The 18,733-nt window shown below is 41.9% G+C and overlaps 1 protein-coding gene and 1 pseudogene across 1 annotated transcript in view; one reads left to right on the top strand and one right to left on the bottom strand.

Annotated features, from left to right (window-relative positions):
• Positions 1 to 18,733, bottom strand: part of SND1 (staphylococcal nuclease and tudor domain containing 1) — a 451,387-nt gene that overhangs the window by 232,415 nt on the left and 200,239 nt on the right. The window lies entirely within an intron of this gene.
• Positions 9,883 to 12,471, top strand: LOC102759890 (annotated as a pseudogene).

An 18,733-nucleotide genomic window follows, 5' to 3' on the forward strand; every position in this document is an offset into this window, starting at 1 on the left:
AGTAAGGAGACTCACAGCATAAACCAGGCAGTAAGAAGAAAAGCTGGATTCATTCCAGACAGAAATGAGGAGAGCAAGGACAATAGGTCAGGTACAGAAGGTCACCAGGGCTGAAAGCCCCAGGTACCTAGCAATAGGCAAAACTTTGAAAACAAGGACCTCACTTCCAGGGTCACCTTTCTTCCGCTAGCATATCACTGGTCATGCAGTTTTGACCCCCTGACCTTTCGTATCACGGGTTATGCAGTTCAGACTCTCCACTGGCATGATGCTAGTCATGCGGATTAGACCACCTTAGCGGCAAACAAACAAGGGGGGCATACAATAGCCCTTAAGCATTAACCCAAGACAATGAGGTTCTGACCCACAGTAAATACATCTAGGCCTCAGTTGTGTTTCAGCTCCAGGCCCAGAAAGCAGCAGAACCAGACAAGGGACAGCATGGATGACTTCAGAACCAGCTGCACTGACTAATGACTCACTGCCCTGGCACTGACCAATCAGTGGAGACCACAGGGACACATCTGTAAAGCTAATTAATATTCCATTGAAATCTTCCTCTGAGACCTCCAGATAAAATCCCTCAAGACTAAGTGATACTATTGTAATTAGTTAGTTATTTAATAATAAAGGGTGTCCCAAAATTCACGCAAGATTTGAATTTTGCGTGAGCATTAACAACAACAACAAAAAATATTCAAGCTTTTGTAGTGGCCACGCCCATTCTGGCCAACCATCTCTGTCCCAAGGTGTGATTAACAGGCAAGTACCTTCTTTGGTCACCCCAACTTTAGTGAGCATGTGCCTATCTGTCCTTTGGTGGATCCCTTCCCTCGCCTGGGAATGTGAAATTGCAGTTTCCTGGTGAAGCTGCCCAAATGACATGCCTATAATGTATGGCCTTTCCTTTGCTCCTGTCCTAAAGGGTGTCCCAAAATTCACGCAAGAAGTAATTTTGATAGAAAACACAGGTTTATCATTAAAAATTGTAAATTTTTTATTGATTCATAAAGTATACAGTATAGGGTTATGTATGGAATAGCACATCGGGTAAATGGCCTCCACGGCTTTGCTGGCACACAATTCCAAATTATGAATATTTGGAAATACATAATCCCCTAACCAAAGAAGTTAACTCTCTTGGGACTCTTGTTGCTCAGGTGTGTTCTCTTGCTTCCCATACATTTCCCATGTGGCCCATGACCATGGGGACCCCACACGCAAGGGACTACTGGACTGCAGTGGGGAACACAAGCTAAGCTGGCCTGATGCTGGGTTGCACCTGGTTCCAACTTGGAAAGGAAACTGGACACTGGCTCTGATTTTGACTCTACTGAAACGCCAGCTACACTTCTATGCCTGGACTAAGGGAAATGGGATTTTGGAAACCCAGGGGTGTAACTCCACAAAAATAAAGCTTTCTACTATATCACATCCTCAGGCCCTCTGAATATCCTTATTCCAGCGGCACTCCAAGATCCCATCTCCCATGAGCAGCCGGGTGAGAAGAGCCCCTTTCCCCTTCTATGACATAAGGACCCAGTGTGGCTCTCTTTCTCTCCAACACACTCACACCTCTCCCCACCTCCTTTCCCCAGGAGCGTTTTCCCTGCCTCTTTCTTTCTCCTAAGCTCCAAGGGTCCTTCCTGTGCCTCTGTAACTTGTTCCCTGAGCTCCTTCGTCCACTGCTCACTTCTTCTATCTCTGTGACTTTCTAAATAGACTTTTGCTTGTATTTGAATTATTGGCTCTGACTTATTTCTTAGCCAGAACTCAAGTACCGAGGTTGCTGAACGAAGGTTCAATCACAGGTAACCACTGGTGCCATTTTCCCCACCAACATTACCAGTAGATAATCAGGTTGGAGAGTGAGAGAGGAGGAGATAAAGATGACACTTCAACTTGTAGAATAAAAGACTAAGTAAATGATGGTACCATCAATCAAAATGGGATCACAGAGTAAAGAAATCACTTTTAAAGGGGAGAGCATAAGCTCAGTTTTAGCCATATCGAGTTTTGGTACCTAAGAAGCGATGTACAGTCAAGAGTTGAATATACTGGTGGGGATCCTGGTAGGAAGAACTGGCCTAGAGACACAGATTTGGGAAAAGCAACATCTACATGAAAACTGAAGCAATGGGATAAATATGATCATGGAGATAAATGGGATAAATCACTCATGGAGACTGAACAGGGGGAAGAGGGACCAGAACAGAAGCCTAGGAAGCATAAATATTTAAGAAGCACTCAAGAGCTAAATGAGGAGAAATTATCAGAGTTGTAGAAAGAAATCCAGTCAAATATGCTTTACTGAAAAGAAAGGAGAAAAAATTTTCTCAAAAAAGACTGTGATAAATTTTAAATACTGCAGACAGATCAAGTCCACTTAAGGATTGAAAAGTGCCTTTGCGGGAAGCATTGGTCTTCTAGGTAAGCTCAGTTTCAACCATGTGGAAGGGTCAAAACCAGATGAGAAAGGAATGAATAGCAAATGGAGACCATTACAATTTCTTTTAACTCGCATATGTATAAGAAAAAGTAGTTTGGAAAGAAAGAGGCTGAAATCTTCCACAGAGATGGGAAGGCAGGAGATAATGCAAGCAGGAGAGAGACAAGTTTGGGCTCAGAGAAAAAGTTAAAGGCATTTTCCTGATAAGGCCATATTTTCTCCATAAAGTAGGACATGAGAATGTCTGCTGAGAGTGAGGAGAGAGAATAGAGTAGGAGACTTGATTGAAGATGGTTGTGAAAATCTAAAATAGCTGTTGTGGTGGTGAAATAACAGCATGAAAACAGCATTTATGGAAAATTAGTCCAGCAGCATTATGCAGGGAGAAATGGAGATGGGAAAACTGCAGTTACAAAAGGCACATCTAGAAGGCTCCTGAATTAATTTAGATCTGAATTGCTGAGCGCATGGAGTAGAGCGATGGCATAAGTGGTAGGAAAGAATAAATATGGGAATTCTTTAACAAATAACTAACCCCCCACACCTATCCAACTAGACTGCTTTCTCCCAACACCTCAAGGGTCGCCAAGGCAGGATCAAACATCCTCAATTATTTCAGCTCCTGGTGAAATGAGAGTAGGACATACAAAAGGAAATGGAAAGCAGGTATGTAGTAAGTTAGGAGTAGGGATATGCAAAAAGAAATAAAAAGTCGATAATCAGCAGCATACAGATAATAGGTGAAGCTATGAATTAACAAAATACCAAAAGGAAATCTTTTACAGAGAAAAATATAGCAGAATCAAGACTGACCCTTAGAGAATGTAAAGCCAAAGAACTTAATTATATCTTTTTTTTTACGTTTGTTCTCCTTTATTTGGTTACTTTTACAAAATCTCATTTTTGACTGGGCTCAGACATATAGGTAGATGTTTTCAGAGAGGACAGTCTTTGTCTCTTGGTAATCTGTCCCTGGCGTTTTTCTTTGGCCTCCTTCCTTCTCTTAGCCAAAAGCTCAGCATATTCTGTGGTCTCTTCCTTATTTTTCTTAGTACGTTGTTTCTTCAGGGCAATACCCTGGCCTTCGTGTTGCACAACAGGTGGAGTAACAAGACACTGGATCTTGGGTGCTTTAGTCCTAGGTTTCTCCCTTATTTGTTTAGAGGCTTTCTCACAACATATTGGCAGACATCATCTTCTTTTTTAAAAAAATATATTTATTGATTTTTTACAGAGAGGAAGGGAGAGGGATAGAGAGTTAGAAATATCTATTAGAGAGAACCATCGATCAGCTGCCTCCTGCACACCCTCTACTGGGGGATGTGCCTGAAACCAAGGTACATGCCCTTGACCGGAATCGAACCTGGGACCCTTCAGGCCACAGGCCAACGCTCTATCCAGTGAGCCAAACCGGCTAGGGCCAGACATCATCTTCTTTAGAGAGGTTGAAAGTCTTCGAACTCTGCTAGCTCTTTTGGGCCCCAGATGACAAGGAGGCACAGTGTATCAGGGAGCCCAGGAATATCTTTCTCCCCCAAAGACCAAGAACACTGCACTCCAACCTGGAACAGATTTGCATCTTCTTCCTCCAGTACCCCATGGTCTATAACAGGAGTGCCCTTTACTCATCTTTTAAAATATAGATATTATAGCGAAGGCAAGGTATGGCACTTAAAAAGAGCACATCTGATTTCCCACTCCTCATTTCAGCTCTGAAGTTCATTTCTAAAGACTGACAAGCAACAATATTTTTTATATCTGTACAGCATCTTTCCTCTTAAGAATAAATAGTAATGCTTTTTGAGCCACATCTACCTAACCTACATCCAATCTTCATCTTCCTAAATTAACCAAATGGAGAGAAACCACTTCAAATTCTTTACAGCGAGGAGCAAAGAGGTCTGATATCTTAGAGAGGGCCGTGGCCAAGAATATGTAAACTATAGAGAAATTCAAGAAACCCAGCATCTGTGTGGGTTTTCTCAGAGGGACACACTAATGTAAGCACCAGTAGTGTTTATCTCTCAATGGAATTCCTGCCTGACTGCTGGGCTGGGTGCAAGCTAATTTCCCCCTGGGTGAATGGTGCTGTTGAGATGCAGAACTCACCACCATCTGTTACCTAGAATTAGCATAATGACAAATTATCTAATCCCTTCCATTTAACAGATACAAGTGGTACTCTTATAACACCAGTTCAGTCACATCCTCATTCATGTGGTCTCCCCCCACCCCTATAAAATTTAGTCTTCCCATCCTGCTGGTGATGGACCCTTTCAGGGCTTTACCCCCAAGTTCCCCATCTTGCTCAAGAGTCCAGGTGTTTTATGATGAGAAGCTTTTCTGACTCATTTTATTCAAATGTTGGAATACAGCTGTTATTCCAGATGCATCTGAAAAGGGGCATGCTGAACATAAAGAAAAGCTGTCTCTAGGAGACAAGCAAGTACAGTGCAGAGCAGTGCCTTCTTAAACTAGATCAGGTTGAAAATTTCAACAGGGTTAATACAAAGAAAAGGCATGTCATGCGGATCTGGTGAGAATGACAAAAAGGAGAAGGGGAAAAGAAAGAAATCAGGAAATTAAACAAGTAGTACGTCATAAAATTCTAACAGGAAAAACTGCTGCTTTACAGTTTTAGATAGCAAGATATAGGTAGCATTAAACAAAAAGTAAGAATCAGCCCTAGCCGGTTTGGCTCAGCGGATAGAGCGTCCACCTGCAGACAAAAGGGTCCCCTGTTTCATTCCAGTCAAGGGCACGAATCCTGGTTACAGGCTCCTCCGGGGCCTGGGCCCTGGTCAGGGCTTATGCAGAAGGCAACCAATCGATGTGTTTCTCTCACATCCATGTTTCTCTCTGTCTTTCCCTCTCTCTTCCACTCTCCCTAAAAATCAATGGAAAAATATCCTCGGGTGAGAATTAACCAACAAAAAATCCTATATAATAAAGAGCCAATATGCAAATGGTCATCACGCCCTCACGCTATCATGCCCTAACAGCTCAGACACTCAACACTGGGGACCAGCCAGACACAAATGAGCTACCGAGAGAGAAATGGGGACCAGCCAGGCACAAAGGAGCCCACGAGAGAGAAATGGGGACCAGCCAGGCAAGCTGCCCGCCCCACGGTACCGGGTGCCAGCGGCTGCGCCTGCTCCTGTGGCCCGGGAGAGGGACAATCCACATGCCCCAGGCACCAGCGGCTGTGCCTGCGGCCCAGGAGAGGGACAAGCTGCCTGCCCCATTGTCCCCTGTGGCTGCGGCCGGCCCAGGCAAAGCCGGCCCAAGTCCTGAGTGCCTGCAGCTGGCCAGTGGGAGGGAAGCCTGGGTCCCAGGTGCCTGCGACCCGCCAGAGAAGGGAATCTTGAGTCCCAGGTGTGGGTTGAGGCAGAGGCGGTTAGGGGAAATCAGGCCAGCAGGGGAGCAGTTAGGGGCGATCAGGCCGGCAGGCACCTCCCCCCCGCTCCACCACCCCCCGCCCACACACAAATTTTGTGTACTGGGCCTCTAGTAAAAGAATAAGACATCTAGAAAAACAAAAACATGCTCATCGGCTCAAATAACCAGAAGAGCACAATCAATAGGTGGATGGATGGCTACCTGTGGCAGCACGTAAAGAAGTGAATTGTTCTACCACCAGTGACCAGTATAGAGATAGTTCCATTAGAAGGAAGTGCACAGTCGGATGTTATATTGAAAACAATTTCCAAAGTCAGCCATCTCCTCATAAACTGAGCTTTTGGTAGAGGTCAAGAGAAAATATTATAAGAAAATATATTTGCATATAAAACGATTCCACATTCCCTATAAAAATATAAGTAGAGAGAATTTCTTGTTTATCTTGGGTAAATAACATTTTGGATATTTGTGAAATCATTAAATATTTATTACATTTATTCATCTAGATGTACTGTTTAAAGCACTACATTTCAGAAATATTTTTCTCGGTACAAGTGTACTCCATCACAATGTGCATCACTAGAGCCACCTTTTGAGGCAGTTCTGTCTTCTCCATCTTGACATTTTCAGACATAGCTCTTTTGAAATCTATGTATGACACTGCCATCAGAAATTCTTCCCTTAAATAACAAGGATGCATTTTCAAAACATTCAATTGCCTGGTTTTATCATTTGTCCTATAAGTATTTATTCATCTCTCCACAGCGTAAGTCCCATAAGTCTGCAAACTCATTGCCTGTTTTGTAATTGAAGTTTTATTGGAGCACAGCCACACCCAGTTGTTTGCATATTATCTGTGCATGCTTTAGCATTGCAAAGGCAGAACTGAATGCTTGCAACACAGACCATATGGCTTTCAAAACGGAAATATTTCCTACCTAGGTCCTTTGCAGAAAAGGTTTGTGGCTCTCTTTAAGGTGAGCTGTAAAAGGCCACTTCCTATGACACTTAGCACTGCAGGGGGTGGGGGGGTGGTGTCCACACTCACCAGAATAATTGTTATATGTTTGTGTAAAAAAAATTGGCTGCTTGAAATGATTCTGCCATGTAACCTTCATATTGCCCTGAGGATGGCTGAGTCAGGCTAATTGATATGTTTAAAATAAATTAAGCGAGGAAGCACTTGTAACACAAGGGCCTCTGCAAAGACTCAAAGTAGAAGACTTTTTTCTCCTGAGCAATAATTTTTTATTTTTGAGGGGATGGAATAACATGTTTTTCATGTTATTATTATCCTGCCACAAGACTCTACAGTAAATAAGCTAGCCCCTCTCTACGAAAGAACATTGAAAATGCTTCCACTAAGAATAAGGAAGGCAAGTGACACTGTCATCTCTGCCGTCAGCAACAGCAGGACGTAGAGAGAAGCTGCCTGGAGCACTGCATTGCTGTGCGATACATGTCACCTCACGACACCGGTGTGAGAAAGAAACTAGGCTATTCTTAGGTTCTGCCTGGCACATAGTAAGCACTGTATGTGTTGGTGATCATTCTTCTTGTTGCTGTCCATTATCATTAACACGGGCCTAGCTGTGTTACTTCTCCTGGACTAAGCCACCTTGTTTATAAATGAGGGAGGTGGACTTGATAGTTTTGAATGTATCTTCCTACTATAAAATTCCATAACTCTATAAGAAGAAAAAATGTTCACAGTTTAGACATTAAGGTACTTGTTCTCAAAGAAAGCACCTTTTAGGAAACAGCTGAAAAGGTTGAACTTGACTTCACAAGTCCAGAGATTTGTCCAGTGGATGAAGCTGTCAGTGCAAATCCCCACTTCATATCCAGCTATCCTAGGAGGTCACCCTGTACTGATAAAGACGTCACGTTCACCTCCTCAGCGGCGGTGCATGGCTGGGGAGAGCACCCATCCTTCCGCAGCACTCAATCATACACGCCACTGCAGAGGCAAAATTCATGGCTCCAGCAACAGTCCAGTGTTATCCAATATGCATGAAATCGAAGTTTTCATCATTTCCAATGGTCAAAGGCCAGTGAGTGTTAAATCCCAGAATACCAGGATTAATGAAGGAGTCATTAAAAACCCAGCATTAAATCACTTCTGTAGCTAATGCTGAGAATGATGTCTGTAATACATTACAAGGCTGATTAGAAAGAAACAAGGTCCAATTTAGAAATGAATTACCTGACTTAAAAAAACCCACAACACTGTTATATGGCTATCAGCAATTTTGTTATTACAAGGGGAAAGGGTGGGAAACATATAAATTATGTCATAATGGGAAATTATCATTCTAAAATCACATGGAACAGAATCAGGGTGAATAACTTCCTAAAGATACAAGAGGGAGCAGGGAGTCCTGACACCATGATCAGATTTTCCTTGGTTTTCTGTTTTGTTTTAAATTGGGCCGGAGGGCGGGAAGCAGGGGTAGCAAGTTTAATCTAGAAAAGTTTTAGAACAATCATAGTCTGATTAAAATCCCACTATCCCTGCCAGATTCTTAGGAATGAGCTGAACTCGTTCTTCAGCTCATGTTTTTGGAGATGCCATAAACAAAGAAGTACTGCACATTTTCCGGAAAAAAAGAAAAAAGCACAAAAAACAAACTACTCGGCTATTAAAATGGAAAGTACACTATGGTGAGGGCTGAATAAGGGGGAGGAGGTGAAGGCGAGTGCTAAAACCCTAACGAACTATCTTCTCATTCACAATGAGTAGGGTCTTATGGCCGAACGTAATCCATCAATGGGGAAACAAGAGTCTCCAACAAATGCTCTGAAGATGAAGCGCGGTGAAAACATGGAGCGGCCCACGCATGCCAGGCTGTAACCTACCAGTACACTCCGGTTTTCCTGAGTCTCTGAATGGGAAAAATACAGCTGCCAGGGACTCCTACTTACTCTCTAACGTCCTACCCTAAGTCAGTACGCTAGTTGGAAAAGCAAATGCCACCTAGTAGATGCTCAGGTACAGAGAATCCCTTACAGGCAATGATTCTCACCCACATCCTCTCAGCAGGCAAAGCTCATTAATGCAGAGCAATGTGCAGAAAACAGTTCCAGTTCAAACAATGCAAACCAAAATAGAAATACTTCTTATTGACGCTCCTTCTCTGTCAACTCACTATAAGGACAAGATTGGCACCTCTGCCTGAAAACAAGTCCTGAAGAGCAGGTGACATAACTCAAATTCCTGTGCATTTTAATCAGGGGTGATATTCAAAATATTCAACATGATGCCACAGGTTAATTTGTTATACTCATGTATGCAAGCTGAATGGAAGCCCTGATTATAAGCAGAGATGTGGAAAAAACAACAACAAAATAACCAACAGGGTCATAAATGGTGTTATATTTAAAAGGGCATCAACATAAAACAACAAATCACTTGAGGCTATCAGTTTGGATTAGGCCCCAGGCATCAAAATACACATTATTAATTTCAGATGCATCAGTGTACACACAATAAACTATCAAAACACAATAAACTCTAGGGCTTCTTAGATATTTAACTATTGGCTTGAGTCTTTAATCTCCCCCCACAACTGGCATTTATTGAGTCTAACAAATGAATAAATTATACTTGAATTTCTTTGGTCCCCAAGAGTATTTAAAAGACAGTTTTGTTTAATTACCAACACCAACCCCAACAAGAAAAGACATTAAAACCTTTTACTGCCCACGAGTTCCTTTTAAGGAGGACATTTTAAAACAATAAGACAATAGTTACCCAACAGACAAAATCTATAAACTTGATAGTTAGAGGTAAAATGAATATTTGATGTCTAAATTCAAAGCTCTCTCCAACGTTGTCCATTGTTCTCTCAGGTAAACAATTTAACTCAAGGTCATGTCAGAGGCTAATGGCAATGAGTCGACTGGTAGTTATCACTACTGTTTGGGTAAAATCTGACTTTGAAAATCTACAGACATCCAAGTAAACCTAATGTTTAGGATCAAGAGTTTGAGGAGGAAGGGTTACACAAAAGGAAAAACCTATAGCTACAGTTTAAAACCAGTGGGGCCCTCACTCGCCGCCGATGGCCTGCCTCGCTGCCCGCACGCCCTGCCGCTGCCCCGCAGAAATGCTTCCATTACACACAGTCCTTCACCAGATGAGGCCTGTGTCCAGGGCACTGGCTCCTCATCTCACTCGGGCTTAAGCTAAAGATGTAAAATTCGGTGCAGAGGCTCGAGCCTTAATAGTTCGCAGGGGTGGGCAAACTTTTTGACTCGAGGGCACAATGGGTTCTTAAACTGGACCGGAGGGCCGGAACAAAAGCATGGATGGAGTGTTATGACTGGTGTAGACCTTTTAGCCGATGCTGTAGCCGTTACTATGGGGCCAAAGGGAAGAACAGTGATTACTGAACAGAGCTGGAGAAGTCCCAAAGTAACGAAAGATGGTGTGACCATTGCAAAGTCCAGCGACTGAAAAGATAAATATAAAAATATTGGCGCTAAACTTGTTCAGGATGTTGCCAATAATACAAATGAAGAGGCTGGGGATGGCACCACTCCGGCTACTGCGCTGGCACGCTCCATTGCCAAGGAAGGCTTTGAGAAGATCAGCAAAGGTGCTAATCCAGTGGAAATCAGGAGAGGTGTGATGCTGGCTGTCGATGCTGTAATTTCTGAATTTAAGAAGCAGTCTAGCCCTAACCGGTTTGGCTCAGTGGATAGAGCGTCGGCCTGCGCACTGAAAGGTCCCAGGTTCGTTTCCGGTTGAGGGCACGTACCTTGGTTGTGGGCACATCCCCAGTAGGGAGTGTGCAGGAGGCAGCTGACTGATGTTTCTCTCTCATCGATGTTTCTAACTCTCTATCCCTCTCTCTTCCTCTCTGTAAAAAATTAATAATATATATATGTAAAGAAGCAGTCTAAACCTGTGATAACCCCTGAGGAAATAGCTCAGGTTGCTACAATTTCTGCAAATGGAGACAAAGAAACTGGCAACATAATTTCTGATGCAATGAAAAAGGTTGGAAGGAAAGGCATCATCACTGTAAAGGATAGAAAAACACTAAATGATGAATTATAAATTATTGAAGGCATGAAGTTTGATCGAGGTTATGTTTCTCCATACTTTATTAATACAGCAAAAGATCAGAAATGTGAATTCCAAGATGCATACGTTTTGTTGGGTGAAAAGAAAATTTCTAGTGTTCAGTCCATCGTACCTGCTCTTGAAATTGCCAATGCTCACCGCAAGCCCCTGGTCATAATTGCTGAAGATGTTGAGCTCTCAGTATACTGGTTTTGAACAGGCTAAAAGTTGGTCTTCAGGTTGTAGCAGTCAAAGCTCCAGGTTTTGGGGACAATAGGAAGAACCAGCTTAAAGACATGGCTATTGCTACTGGTGGTGCTGTGTTTGGAGAAGAAGGATTGGCTCTCAACCTAGAAGACGTTCAGCCTCATGACTTAGGAAAAGTTGGAGAGGTCATTGTGACCAAAGATGATGCCATGCTCTTGAAGGGAAAAGGTGACAAGGCTCAGATTGAAAAACGTATTCAAGAAATCATTGAGCTAACAGTTAGATACCACACTAGTGAATATGAAAAGGAAAAAACTAAATGAACGCCCGGCCAAACTCTCAGATGGGGTAGCTGTGCTGAAGGTTGGTGGGACAAGTGATGTGGATGTGAATGAAAAGAAAGACAGAGTCACAGATGCCCTCAATGCCACCCCAGCTGCTGTGGAGGAAGGCATTGTTCTGGGAGGGGGCTGTGCCCTGCTTCAGAGCATTCCAGCCTTGGACTCATTAACTCCAACTAATGAAGATCAAAAAATGGGTATAGAAATTACTAAGAAAGCACTAAAAATTCCTGCAATGACCATTTCTAAGAATGCAGGTGTTGAGGGATTGTCAATAGTTGAGAAAATTATGCAAAGTTCCTCAGAAATTGGTTATGATGCCATGCTTGGAGATTTTGTGAATATGGTGGAAAAAAGAATCATTGATCCAACTAAGGTTGTAAGAACTGCTTTACTGGATGCTGCTGGCATGGCCTCTCGGTTAACAACAGCAGAAGTTGTGTCACAGAAACTCCCAAAGAGGAGAAGGACCCTGGGATGGGCGGGATGGGCGTCATGGGAGGAGGGATGGGAGGCGGCATGTTCCAGCCCTAGAAGAGCGCTTTACCATCATCACTGAGGACTGAGAGGACACGCAAAGCATCTCCTCACCTCTAACTTCAGAGAAGTCAGTTGAAGGAAGTGACTGAAGAAAAGGCTGGCTGATGTTCAAGAAAATCACTCTAATCAGGAGTTACTAGTTTCAGTTGACAACATACAATGGTTTACTGCTGTCATTGTCCATGCCTACAGATAATTTATTTTATATTTTTGAATAAAAATACATTTGTACAATCCTGATAAGTGCAAGAGCCATGTACCAATGTACTGCTTTCAACGTAAATCACTGAGGCATTTTTACTATTATTCTGTTAAAATCAGGATTTTAGTGCTTGCCATCACCCGATGAGAAGTGAAGAAGCAGCTGTTCTGTGGAGAGTAAGAATAATTTTGTACAAAGTAGAGAAATATCCAATTACGTGACCTTTGTGTAATAAAAATTTGTTTAAAGCTAAAAAAAATAAAACCAGTGGGAAACTTTTGGCTTCACTGCTAGTCCTTTCATCCCCAAACACACCTTCCCTCTGATAGAACCTGAGAGCAGGTTGAAAGAAATTTTAGATTACTAAGCGATACATTAAGGAAACATAATATTAGCAGTACTGTTCATGCTACTTTCTCCTTCAAAATGGCCAGAGAAGGGCCTTAGGGAAGGAGGGTGAATGACTTGTCAGGTCACCCTATAAGTTGGAGACAGAGCTAGAAATAACCATCACCCTATTATTACTCAAAACACCAATGCCAGGCCCTAACTGGTTTGGCTCAGTGGATAGAGTGTCGGCCTGTGGACTGAAGGGTCCCGGGTTCGATTCCGGTCAAGGGCATGTACCTTGGTTGTGGGCACATCCCCGGTGGGGAGTGTGCAGGAGGCAGCTGAATCAATGTTTCTCTCTCACTGATGTTTCTGACTCTCTATCCCCCTCCCTTCCTCTCTGTAAAAAAATCAATAAAAAATATTAAAAAAATAAACAAACAAAAACAACAAAACACCAATGCCAGGCTAATAAAACCGGAAGTTCCAGGGGTGAAAATCAATACTTTAAAACACCGAACACTATACCTACATTTTAAATACAGGGTACCATTTTTTAAAGTGCCCTAGGTGGGTCTTATCACATAGTTTTATGAAAAACTGCCCACACAGAAGAGTTCAACTAACACGTTCTTCTTTTCCAGAATTTAAGGGTCCACGATTGACCTAATGTAGCTTAAGGCCCCCAGAACCATAAATGTGTCAAAGAACCTGGCATTCCCCCAAAGACTAAGAACCTAAGAATTGTAGGTAGGGAATAAACTAAACTTTGGAACTGGTTCAGGATCAGCAAATTCATACCTATTGGTTCTACCAGTATTTAGGTAGCAGGAAGACAAGAAATCGATTGTGGGAGCAACCAAAGGGAACATGCCTCATCTTTGTCTCTTCAGAATAGAACTGCGAGTTCCATGCTGCATTTTCTAGGCAGCTGTGATGACAAGAGCCCCCTCCAAGCTGTAGGCACCACTTGGGAGGGGGAGTTCTCCGCCTCCCAGGGGAATAAAGGACAAACAAGCAAACTCGTGGCCATGATGACAAAACTAGGCCTACGTATCCATTTTATTATTAGCCTGACATTAAACACCACTTAAAAACAAAACAAAACTACCCACCCACACAAACACACACCCCAAGGCAGAAAATTATATAATGGCATCTGGAATGATCTGCTCTGACAGTGAAAGTAGAACCAGACGTATCAGAGAGGTCTGCAAAGACCAGAATGGGGGCGGGGTAGCTCCAGAGAGAGCCATGTTCACATAATAGTTCATGCAAATGCTTTGTTTAGAGGAAGGAGCTCAAAATACTGCTCTGGATTCTGGAAGGCTGCCATTCTACTCTGAGAAATTCTGAGCCACTATCAACTGGAAGAATAACTCCATGTTCTCATACCAAGCCCAATCATTCTAGATAAATCAGAAGAAAATTGTTTTGGCACAGGTTGCTTCTTGGGGTGGAAACTGAAGAGAAGTTTCTCATGTGGCCAGAAAGGAAAAAGGGGCCCAGTAAGAAGAATTCCACCACCTGCCCCATTATAGTTTATGGACCACGACCATCCAGCTGGCACCACAGGAACATAGCAAGCCGTGTGTTTGTTCCCCAGAATCCATTAGCAATTGGACCAACACCAGTGCCAGTGTGGCTAAGGTCTAGATAGAACGTGGCAGCTACTTTAGACCTTCACTGTATCAACAAAGTATAGAACCTCTGCAGGTGGAAACACTAGACAGGAGTCTCCGCCTATAAAATTAAGTTTAAAAAAATATGTTTTCAGGTAGTCAACATTTTTCATAAGATTTAGAAGCCGTAATGTTTTTCACTCAATGATTCATCGCTCAAATTTAGGCAACAAATGAGCCAAGTTTAAAAGGTCAAGGGTTTTGTTATTTCTTATTCTCCACTTTCCTTTGTGTCAACTCTCGCTCAATGGTCAGATCTCTCTCCTCTGCCACAGGCTGTAGTAAGTGACACAAGAAGAAACCGTTTCAGAGGGAGGTTTTTGAGAAAGTGGTGACAAGAATAAATGCTTTACATAGTTGTTTCTTCACTTAAAAAAGGGGAGGGGGAGGTGGCTTTGCAATCGAAGTCAAGATTATTTTTTTGGAAGGAGGAGGGATGACACAAGAACTGTAGTATAGCTGCCCTTGCTACTGAACTGATACGTAAAATCACAATTTTAACACAATGGAAGCTCGCATTAAGGCAACAGCCTGGTGAATCACAGTTGATCTGTAAGCAGATGTATCAGAAAGCCTTACGGCTCCATGTAAAATCCACACTGTAAACCTGATGGGAGGCAGTCCCAAGCTTCCTCTACCCTTTATGACAGTCATGCTATTAAACATCTCTGCATACTTCTATGCATATTGACCTCCAAGGTCCAAATAGTCCCTAAATCCCTCCAAGTTCCACTTGTTGTAAACACATTTTTACTGATAGCACAAAAATTCGCAAAGGCCTCACAACGAAAAGGGTTGTTCTCTACGTTCCATGGAGAATGATTTCAGTAAGACTTTAAGGTGGGGGCACAGAAGAGCACTTCCTAAGACACTTACTTGAGTAGCGCTCTGCCTTTTCAGATATACAGACAGGAAGTAGAGAGGTAGAGATCACTAATTACAGCAAGTATATCTATGTAGATTGCTTGCTACATACCTCTTGGTTTGAAAGATATTCAATATGTGGCTTTTAATGAGGGATAAATTGTGTGCCTATTCAGTGGTAAATGTGTGTTAAACTTCTTGAAACATTACAAATTACTCATGAAAATCTATTACTTCTACCTTTATGCAAGTACTTACCAGTCACTACTGTGTTAACATAGTATACATTCAATATTTAGTGGAAAAATGGATGTAATTTAGCCATAATGACAATTTTAAAAGTGAGAAAAGAAATAAATCCAAACCAAAGTGCCTGCTATGAAACAATAAAAATGAACTACTACTACAAAAACTAAGCTATAATCCAATGGGGCATTTTTATTTTGTTTTTTAATTAACCTTTGGACATTTCCTATATCTTATTTAAGCTAATACTTAGAACATTCTGTGAGGGAGCAGTATTATCAGTGGACGAATTTGGCCAGGGGATAGTGAGAAGAAAAAGAAGAGACTGGAATATAAAAATATTCAAGAAAAATTCTTACAAAAGGAAAAGGTTTGAGCAAAAAGAAGTAACTAAAGATGTTGAGGAGAGGACAAAGAGAAAGGACAGAAGTGACCACTGGTTCTGAAATAGGTCAAAGGTGACCAGGCTGATTTCAGTACTTGATTTGTCTTAGTGACTGAAGCTAAACATTTAAGATGCATAGCACATTTTATCTTCACAACAGCTTGAGACTGTTATTTCTTACACAAGAAAAAACAAAGCCCAAGATTACACAGCTATTTAGGAGCAGAGCTGAGGTTTTACCTCGGGTCTGCTCACCTCCAAATCCTTCCTTAGAAAAAATCCACAGAATCTGAGCATCCAGGAATAGCTTGCCTTAGACTTCACCTCAACCGTATGCCAAGTGGTTAGTGTTCTCATTCCTAAATTCGTAAAAAATAACCAGTCTTCAAAAGGAATACCCTCCAAATAACAGCTATTATATTAGCATGAATAGATAATGGGCAGTTCTACCCTATTTTCTAAGCTTTTAAAAATGTTACTCTACTTTTTATTATTCTTTTTAAAATTCACTCAGTATGAACTGGAGCAAATCCCTGTCAAGGAGGATCACTACTGGGAAACAGAAAAATCTATAAAAACGCCAGTTTTATTTCCCTCTATCACTTGGTACTGTGCTGGCCACAGGAACTGTAAAGAGAAAGGGGCTAAGAAATGGCACAAAAAAGATAAAGAATTTTTGCTTACTAGTAACTACATCAAACGTCCCCTTTTCTTATCACATCAACTGCACTATCCAAAGGCATAAAGAAAGAACGCTTGAGGGGGGTAAGAATGGCAGACAGAATTTATGTCCACATGACATCCTTTACAAGGTCCTACTGAAATGACAGAAAAGAAAGACATGGGCATGAATAAAAAGCCCTAATGGTGTTAAAAAACAAGAAAGTGTGTTAACAGCATATCAGAAAGTTTGCACAAATCCTGAAAGACAGAAAGCAGATGGTATGAGATTGGGGGGAGACTTAGGGGCACCTCAAGGACCTTTATCGAGAAACACAAAGCACCACAGTGAGTAGGCTTTGGGGACATCATCTGACCAATTGATCAGGAATACCATTCAGAAGAGCTGGGCTAGCCAGCCTCTCTCTGGTCCCTATGATGCCCACAGAGGTGCTAAGAGGGTTAGCAAAACTCCAAGAAATACTCTACCAGCAAGTACAGCACAGACATTTCTTTGATTGCATATGTTTCTATTGATTTAAAGGAGAGGGAGGGAGAGAAACATCAATGATTAGAGAGAATTATTGATTGGCTGCCTCGGGCATGCCCCCTACTGAGATCAACCCTGAAACCGAGGCATGTGCCCTGATTAGGAATCGAACCCTGACCTCCAGGTTCACAGGTCAATGCTCAACCACTGAGCACACCGGCTGGGCAACTGCATTCTTTCTATGTGTGTTCCTGAATCGGTGACATTCACAAAAACACCAACAAAAACCCCTAAACAAACAGGACTTTAAAGAAGAGCCGGGTCATGGGTAGACCACTTAAATGGTATGGAACTTTCTAGCCTAAGCACCAGCAAAATTAACCTCGGCTCAGTTAAATCTCCACTGGCAGAGTAGCCTTTACCCCTGGGGCTCTCACGCTTCCTCCTCCTTCCAGATGAGGTAGTAGAGGGCTTTGTTTCCAATAGAGACCATTTTAATTAAAACATAAAATCTGATCCAGGGTGTAGCCTTTCACCACTAATCCACTGTTTTAATACAGGAGGAGTGTCTTCACAGCTTTTTCTATTGCACTTGCAGGTTGCTAGTCAGCGTAACCGCAGAAAACCATAGAGCAAAAAGCACAAAGGTTCTTGAAGCCACTAAAGCAGTCATGAATTAAACTAAAGGAAGCTACTGTGATAGATTTCTCAACTTCACATTTTCAGATTTTTCTTTAGCTATTGCTACAGCTTCTCCCTTTAAGTCTCTTATTGTTTCAATACTGTAGTGTATTTGGGAATTAAAACCAACATGACTTCAACTTTATACCAGTGAGATTCCCCAAATTCCCAATGTCATATGAGATGGTTATATGAGACACTCGAAAGCAATATATGTTATAGAACAGAGGGCAGGTGATTCATCTGGGGAAGGACCTTAGATGAGGTTTGTATCCCGAAAGAAAAGCAGAGCAATAGCTTCTGAGACAGAACTGGCCAAGTACATCACAGGTCCTACCCCTGCCCCCTACGCCCTACGCCAACCCAGTGAGATACACTAAAGCTCTCTACTGGCTGAGGAAACCCCCTGTGCTGTGACGATTTTAGTCAGGTCTGCAATTGGCCTGTTTCCTCTGTGTTCCAGGTCCAGGCACTTTCAGGACCAAATAAAGAGACTGCCTTTGATATTTCCTGCAGCCAACTCAAATCTGGTCCTTCCTTCACAAAAATACTTGAGAACTTATGAATAAAATGAAATAGCAGAAACAAAGAACAACTGGTCATGGGGAAACAGATCATTCAATGGAAGAGGGTGGTGTGTATTTTATTTTTAAAGAGTATTCTCAGAGATATCAGAGAAAATACTGTGTTCAGGATGCTATTAAAACAGAACACTTAAAAAAGAAAAATTGTAAATATAAGTGCTGAAATTTTTTTAAAAATTTGAATGAGCAAGAATAAGAAAACAGTCTCTATAAATTTCATGAGGGCACAAATCATTTCACTTTTAGTACTACCAATACTTTTTCTAATGCCTAACACAGTGCTTAGTACATACCAGACATTCTATAAATTACTTCATAAATGAACTAAGTAAATGAGTGAGTGAGATGAAAGAGACCAGGAATGCATGAAAATGAGTCAATATGCATGGCTGTCTGGCTAAGTGAGCAGGAAAATAATGTTGAAGACATCTCCTTGAATGTAGAAGAAAAATGTAAAGGAGATCTTTAAAACAAATGGAAGAAAAGTTAGAGATATGAAGCATTAGATACAATATATTGATAGAATTTCCGGAGTCAGAGGCAAAAGCGAGAAAAAGAAAATAAGCAAAAAAAAGGGGGGGGGGAATCTTGAGTTGAAG

This window comes from Myotis davidii, unplaced genomic scaffold (genome assembly GCF_000327345.1).
Source record: "Myotis davidii unplaced genomic scaffold, ASM32734v1 scaffold705, whole genome shotgun sequence".
NCBI classification, from domain to species: domain Eukaryota; kingdom Metazoa; phylum Chordata; class Mammalia; order Chiroptera; family Vespertilionidae; genus Myotis; species Myotis davidii.